Raw genomic sequence first — 6,480 nt, 5'->3', positions numbered from 1 at the left:
TTTAAAATATCGTTACGTAAAGTAAAATTCATAATATAGGTAATAGTTTTAATTCCCCACGGAAATGTTTAAATCATTAAGAAATATTAACATCGTTTTAATATGTAATTTCAATATTACCTATGTATTTTTATAAATATATAAGAAAAAACCTATGTGGGTTCTTAAATTTTCAATTATTTTGATTCAGTGATTTAATTTTTTTATCGATATTTATAAAACATACAAAATAAAAAAATGTTTATGTTTATAAATAGCTCAAAAATTATAGGAAATAGTATTGTAAACATATTTTGTTAAAAATTTTAAATACCTACCATTATTTTTTTTTTAATTAGGTGCAAAAAAATAAAATTGGTTTTGTAAAAAACTAATTTTATGTAAAAGTATTCTTTTTTCCTTAATTCATTTTTTATTTTCTCGGTTATTTTAATAAATACTGGAAATTTTTACTTTTAACCGGTTAACTAACTAGATCCTGTTTGCTACTATAAACCACGCACAAGTTTAAAAATCAAAACATTTTTACTGCCTGAATGATGATAGAAAAAGCACACATCATTATAAACTTTATATATTCATCGCTTTTCTTAGATTTTAAAATAAATAGTAAAAATATTATTTTTCTCTCCAAAATGTTGAAGCACTCACTATTATAATTATAAATTAAATAAATATTTTAAATTTTATTTTACATCTCTAACAGAGAATATATGAGTATCCAATTATTGTTAGGTATTTAATTTAAAAAAAAAAAAATAAATTATGGCTTATAAAATAAAATCATTTTGCACGTGACAATGAGTATTTTGCTATAAATCCTTATTTTTAGTTCCCTTAATGAATATATCATGTATTCGTGCGTATTTGCCTAATTTTAGTATTTTATTGACATTATATATATAGGTATAGAACTATGTACTTACATCGCGCAGTATTTAATATCTCACTTATTTAAGTGCATAGATTTGTAATTTAATTATTATAATTAAAAACCTAACACAATGTAATAAATTTGGAACATTTTATTTAAGGTCGATTTGTTTAAACGTGATGACTTAATAAACATTTATTAATTAAAAGTCATAACCATTCTTCGAAGAAGTTAAAGAATTTGGAATATATTATTAAAAAAAAAACATTACGTGTTAACCGCAGTGACATAGATGACTGCCACACTAAAATTGTTAATAACATTAGCTACTTAATTTTTATTTCATGAATAAAACATGAGAATATATTTTACTTCGTGTCAGATTTAATATTATTAATGTTATTTATCTAATTAATAATTTGAATTTATCAAATTATCAAATATTATTAAGTATAAACCATACTTTCAGGATAGGTTTCATCGGTTCTTTATAAAAATAGGTATGAATCCTCCCCCCCCCCCCCCCTTAGTTAATAAAATTTAAATTGCATCGTGTAGATAACAATTTAATCCATTGTAGTTTTGTGTTGAATTTAAATTAAATTATCTAAGTGGTTTTTATTGTTTGATAGACCACTTACTATAAACTAAAAGTTTTAAAAATTCAATATCTAATTGAACATTTTAACAACATAATATGTGGAATGAAAATGAATAATAAAAATGCACTTGTCCAATATCAATAAATCTGTTATTTTGTTATAACTTATAATATACCTATAATAAATCAAAACTAAATCGCAAAAGGATGCGGGTCCTTCTTTTTATTATTTTTGTCGGCTTATACAATTTAATAATATTCAAGTGCATTAAAGTAATTTTCCACTTAACATTAATAGGTAAGTGATTATATCAAATTTATTTTCAAATAGAATCTTTTATTTTATTAAATATGCCAAAGCTTTACATATTTTTACTTAGATATTATATCTATTTATATATATATATTTGTTTTCTTGAACGATAAATTATAATTGTTATTATAATTATTTAATTAATTATTAAAATAAATACGGAAAGAATTGTGTATTTCTAAGTTATAATAATAATTTAGTTATTTAAAATAATCAACTTAGTTTAGTTTCTGAATTCAATACCTAATCAAATATGCTCATACTAATCAATTAATAATTTTTTTACAAATTCACCAACAATAATATAATATTAGTCCTATGAATTGTGACTCTTATGAGTAGCCCTGAGTAGGGCTAAGGGATTTATATGCAACAACGTGTTTTTTTTTGCAAATTCTGATTATTGTTTTTATCAGTAATGTCCACAAATTATTACCTCATGATGAAATAAACAGTGGTGTTTTTATTTTATACAGTTTTGTATATTTTGGACAAAATGGATATTATTACATATTTTGAATATAAAAAAAAACGAAAAATACATGTTTTATGGTATATTTCGTTACTAGACATTTTTATCGTGTAACAGTATGTATTGACTAATGACGCTGTTCAAAAATACCTATATAAGAACATATTAAGATCTAACAGAAGATCGTTCAAATTCGAAAATTTAAAACACCGTGTAATTAATTGTTTTGTGTAATACATTTTAATTGCGTGAATAGTTAAAAATATTTATTTATTATTCTAAAACGTATGTTTTTTTTTTTTGTATATATTTCATATTTTTTGGTGTATACAGAGCCGTGCCGTTAAGATTTGGCGCCCAGGGCAAAATTAAAAATATTCACCCCCTATTTTAGTTATCATTATGCATTTTATTTCTATTTAATTCCTATTTTATTGAAGTTTTTTTTTTACAACGTATTTTGGACATTAATTTTATAAAAAACTGAAGTTGATTACAATAGTAATTATTAAACAAAATAATTAGGTATAAAATAATTAAAAATTAATACAAATCACAAAGTATACTATATTATACATGTTATATTTACAAACGTATTACAAACGACTTTTTTGAAGCAAAATCTTCAATTACGTCTTCAAAATCAATATTTTTTGTTATTTCATTCTCAATTGACAATATTGCTGAATTGGTTAATCTCTCTTGAGACATGGTTGAACGTAAATACGTCTTAATTAATTTCAATTTACTAAAAGAGCGTTCCCCGGAAGCGACGGTAACAGTCATGGCAAGAAACAATCTATATGCAGTTATTAAATTTGGACAAGTTGAATCAAGTTCATATTTTTTAATTGCATTTAAAATATTTAAAGCTGTTGCGTTTGAGTCTGGTAGAATTGCTTTTGTTTGATATTTAAAAAATTCGATTTCGTTTATTATTTCCTGGTCAATATCTTTGTTGTATTTGATTGATAAATCAGCTGCATATTTTTTCAATGTTTCAACTGGTGTTAAAGATAATGAATGACCAGAAAGAAATTAAAAATCATCAGCAATATTTGATAATTTTTCAAATCTCCATTTCATTTGAGCTATAATAATAGTATAAATGTTATTACTCGATTCTAGTCCGCAATGTGTTCAAAAAAAATTTATAATGGTCCAAAATAATTGTAAAACAATAATTTTTCTCATATATTTTATTTATGTATAGTTTAAAATATTATAAAAAAAAATTGTTTAGCGCCCCTTTAAACCATGCGCCCAGGGCACATGCCCCTTAGACCCCCCCTCACGGAATGGTTCTGGGTATATATAATATTAATTGCATATTTTTTCATATTTTTAATAAATAAAATACATATTTTATAATTTTTTATTGCAATTAAATCCTAGTCCTACTTATGAGTTATGATAATACATTGTTCTTGTAATCGTGTCTATGAAATGTTTTTATTATAACAGCCCTTAATCGATTTCATGATAAGTTCTTAATTCTAAAATCACCTAAAAAATGTATTTGAGTTATTTTGTGTTGACATACTTTTATAGAATAAAATAATTAATATGGCGTCCTCTTAATACGCTATTTCAGTACTTATTATTTATATACATAATCATTTATTATCCAAAACTATAGGTAAAAAATAACCTATTTTCATAAAAATTAAAATGTATTTTCTTTTGTTTTATTGTAGGTTTTTAAAAATTTCGTAAGACTTTCTTTTAAAACTACAAAATCGTGATTTTAATACTATAATTTTGTATTTAATTCAGATTAATTAGCCTTTAAAATTAGGTCTTTGTTTAAATATATTTAATTTGGAAAGGCGTCTGAAAATTAATCATAAGATTATTTTAACGATGCTAATGAATAATGATATTCACCTGATAAAGTCTTAATAATAATCATATTTTTCATTGAGAACAATATTATTATTATTGTTATATTAAAAATATACCTATAAGCAAATTTTTCTTACCGTTACCACATATTAGCCAATTATTAATGTATCTAGATATCCTCAGCTGTATGTGACCCATGACAATATTCAATAGTTTTTTTTTAATAAAAAAGTTTCATTACTGTGGGAAAATCTCTTATTCTAACTCCGTTGCAGACTAATCAGTAATCACTGATCATTTTTTTGTTTCTGTAAAGACCTTCTCGTACCAAATATTAGACTTAATATGAATTTAAGCTAGTGATTTTTATTATGTGTATCTAAGTATTATATTTCATTATTTATTTTTTCAAAACTAGTTAAATCCCTAGCTGTTAAAAATACTTGGTATCTTTTATTTCAATATCGTCTTAAAAAAAAAACTTAAGACAGATACTTTATTATGATTTGATTAGTTCAATAAATTCGATCTCTAGCAGGCACATTATTGATTTCATATTATTTTTAGATTTATAATGTCCATTGTTCAATAATTATGACTAACATTTAATATGATTGTTTTTCTTTAATTCAACTATAAATCTATAAGCTCCTTAAGTATAATTTTATAAATATACCTACTGACATCTACTTCTTTCTAATCCCATTAAATGCAGAAATATATTTGAAAAAATAACTAATAGACCTTCAATAATTTAAAATTTTAAAACATGCTATTTATTTAAACCTAATAATGGAAGCGCTATTTTAAAACAAAGGGTATATATTTATCTAGTATATAACTTATGGGGATTTAAATGGTTGGAATTATGAATATTTGTACAGGGAATATCCATTTATACACACCACTTGAGTTATCGTGGTGCAAAAGAGTAACCTAAGGAAATTTGTATTTTGAATATATCAGAAATCCTCTTAATGAAGCCCAACAATTTTAGAGCTTTAATAGATTACAACTAACACAATTTGTGTGGTGAGGTCAAAGATAAAAATATATATTTCTTCAACTTACATAATTATTATTGAATTCTCTATGAAAATGTTTATGTTTATAATATTTGACTGATATTACAAATGCGATTTAAACGGAATTATATTTTAACTCACGCTATGATAAAAAATCGAACATTTATACGCATTTTAACAATGACAAGATAGAAAATGAATGTTGTGATTTAATTAAATTAAAATTATAACATACAACATTTAAGAGAAATCAATGATGTATTTTTTATTTTTTTTTTTATTTTTTTTTTTTTTAAATCAAAATAAATGGTTACAAATTAAACACATTTAACAAATAGGTACAGTTTTGATTACCTACCTCCTGTAAGCTAATAGCTTGTGTTGGAGGTAGAATGTATTGAATAAGAAGCTTGATTAACTTTTTAAGAATTTAATTATTTTCAGTTCAAAATACAAACCATAAAGTTTAGAATAGATCAGATAAAATTATAAATACTAGGTAAGACAGTTATATTTTAAGTTAATGAAGTATATATTTACTAATTATTATGATCATATATATTTTACAGTAAATTTATAATTAGCAAAAATTAAATCAAACAACCTTACCTAATACTAATAGTAAAATAAATTAGCTTAATAAAAATATCAATAAACATATTATGAAATTTACTCAGTATATAAACTGGCGACCGTTACCACTCAATATCGTTTTTCATATTCAATGATATATCATTGAATTCAAATTTAACACATCCATTACAGTCACTCACTCTATATCTACAGTACTGTAGAACGATACAGCGATACCCACTTGTTTACCCTTTTTATTAATCATTCCTGATTTTTTTGAAATAATATTGTAATCTGGGAATTTTTTATTTTTAACCCACACCCAAAGTACCAACTAGATCGGGATTCGCTACTTGAAACCGCTCACAACAAAGTTAACTTTAAAAAGTGTCTACATACAAAAAAAAAAACTCTCATCATTATAAAACCAATAAATTATGTAGGTACTTCACTCGCAGAATACAAGAAATTTATATTTTTAGAGTAATGACAATATTTTATTTTACAATTTTAAAATTGGTTAATGTAATAATGTTGCTCGGAGTTTTACTTCAATATCACAATGCGTATACTTTATGAAGCCAAATCAGTTTGTATAAAAATGACTTGATATCCTTATCACACTAATTGAAAACACCGATAACAACTAATTATTAAATTTGAATGCATGAAAAAATAACTCGAAAAAATCCAATTTGGTTTGAGTGGAAGAGGGCAAACTTTCACCATCCCTTTGATATACGCTACTTATTCTAAACACGGCACCGTAGTAATGAC

Source organism: Melanaphis sacchari, unplaced genomic scaffold (assembly GCF_002803265.2).
Source record: "Melanaphis sacchari strain LSU unplaced genomic scaffold, SCAv2.0 Contig0_pilon_pilon, whole genome shotgun sequence".
Classification (NCBI taxonomy): Eukaryota; Metazoa; Arthropoda; class Insecta; order Hemiptera; family Aphididae; genus Melanaphis; species Melanaphis sacchari.
Note: the sequence above shows the minus strand (reverse complement) of the source record.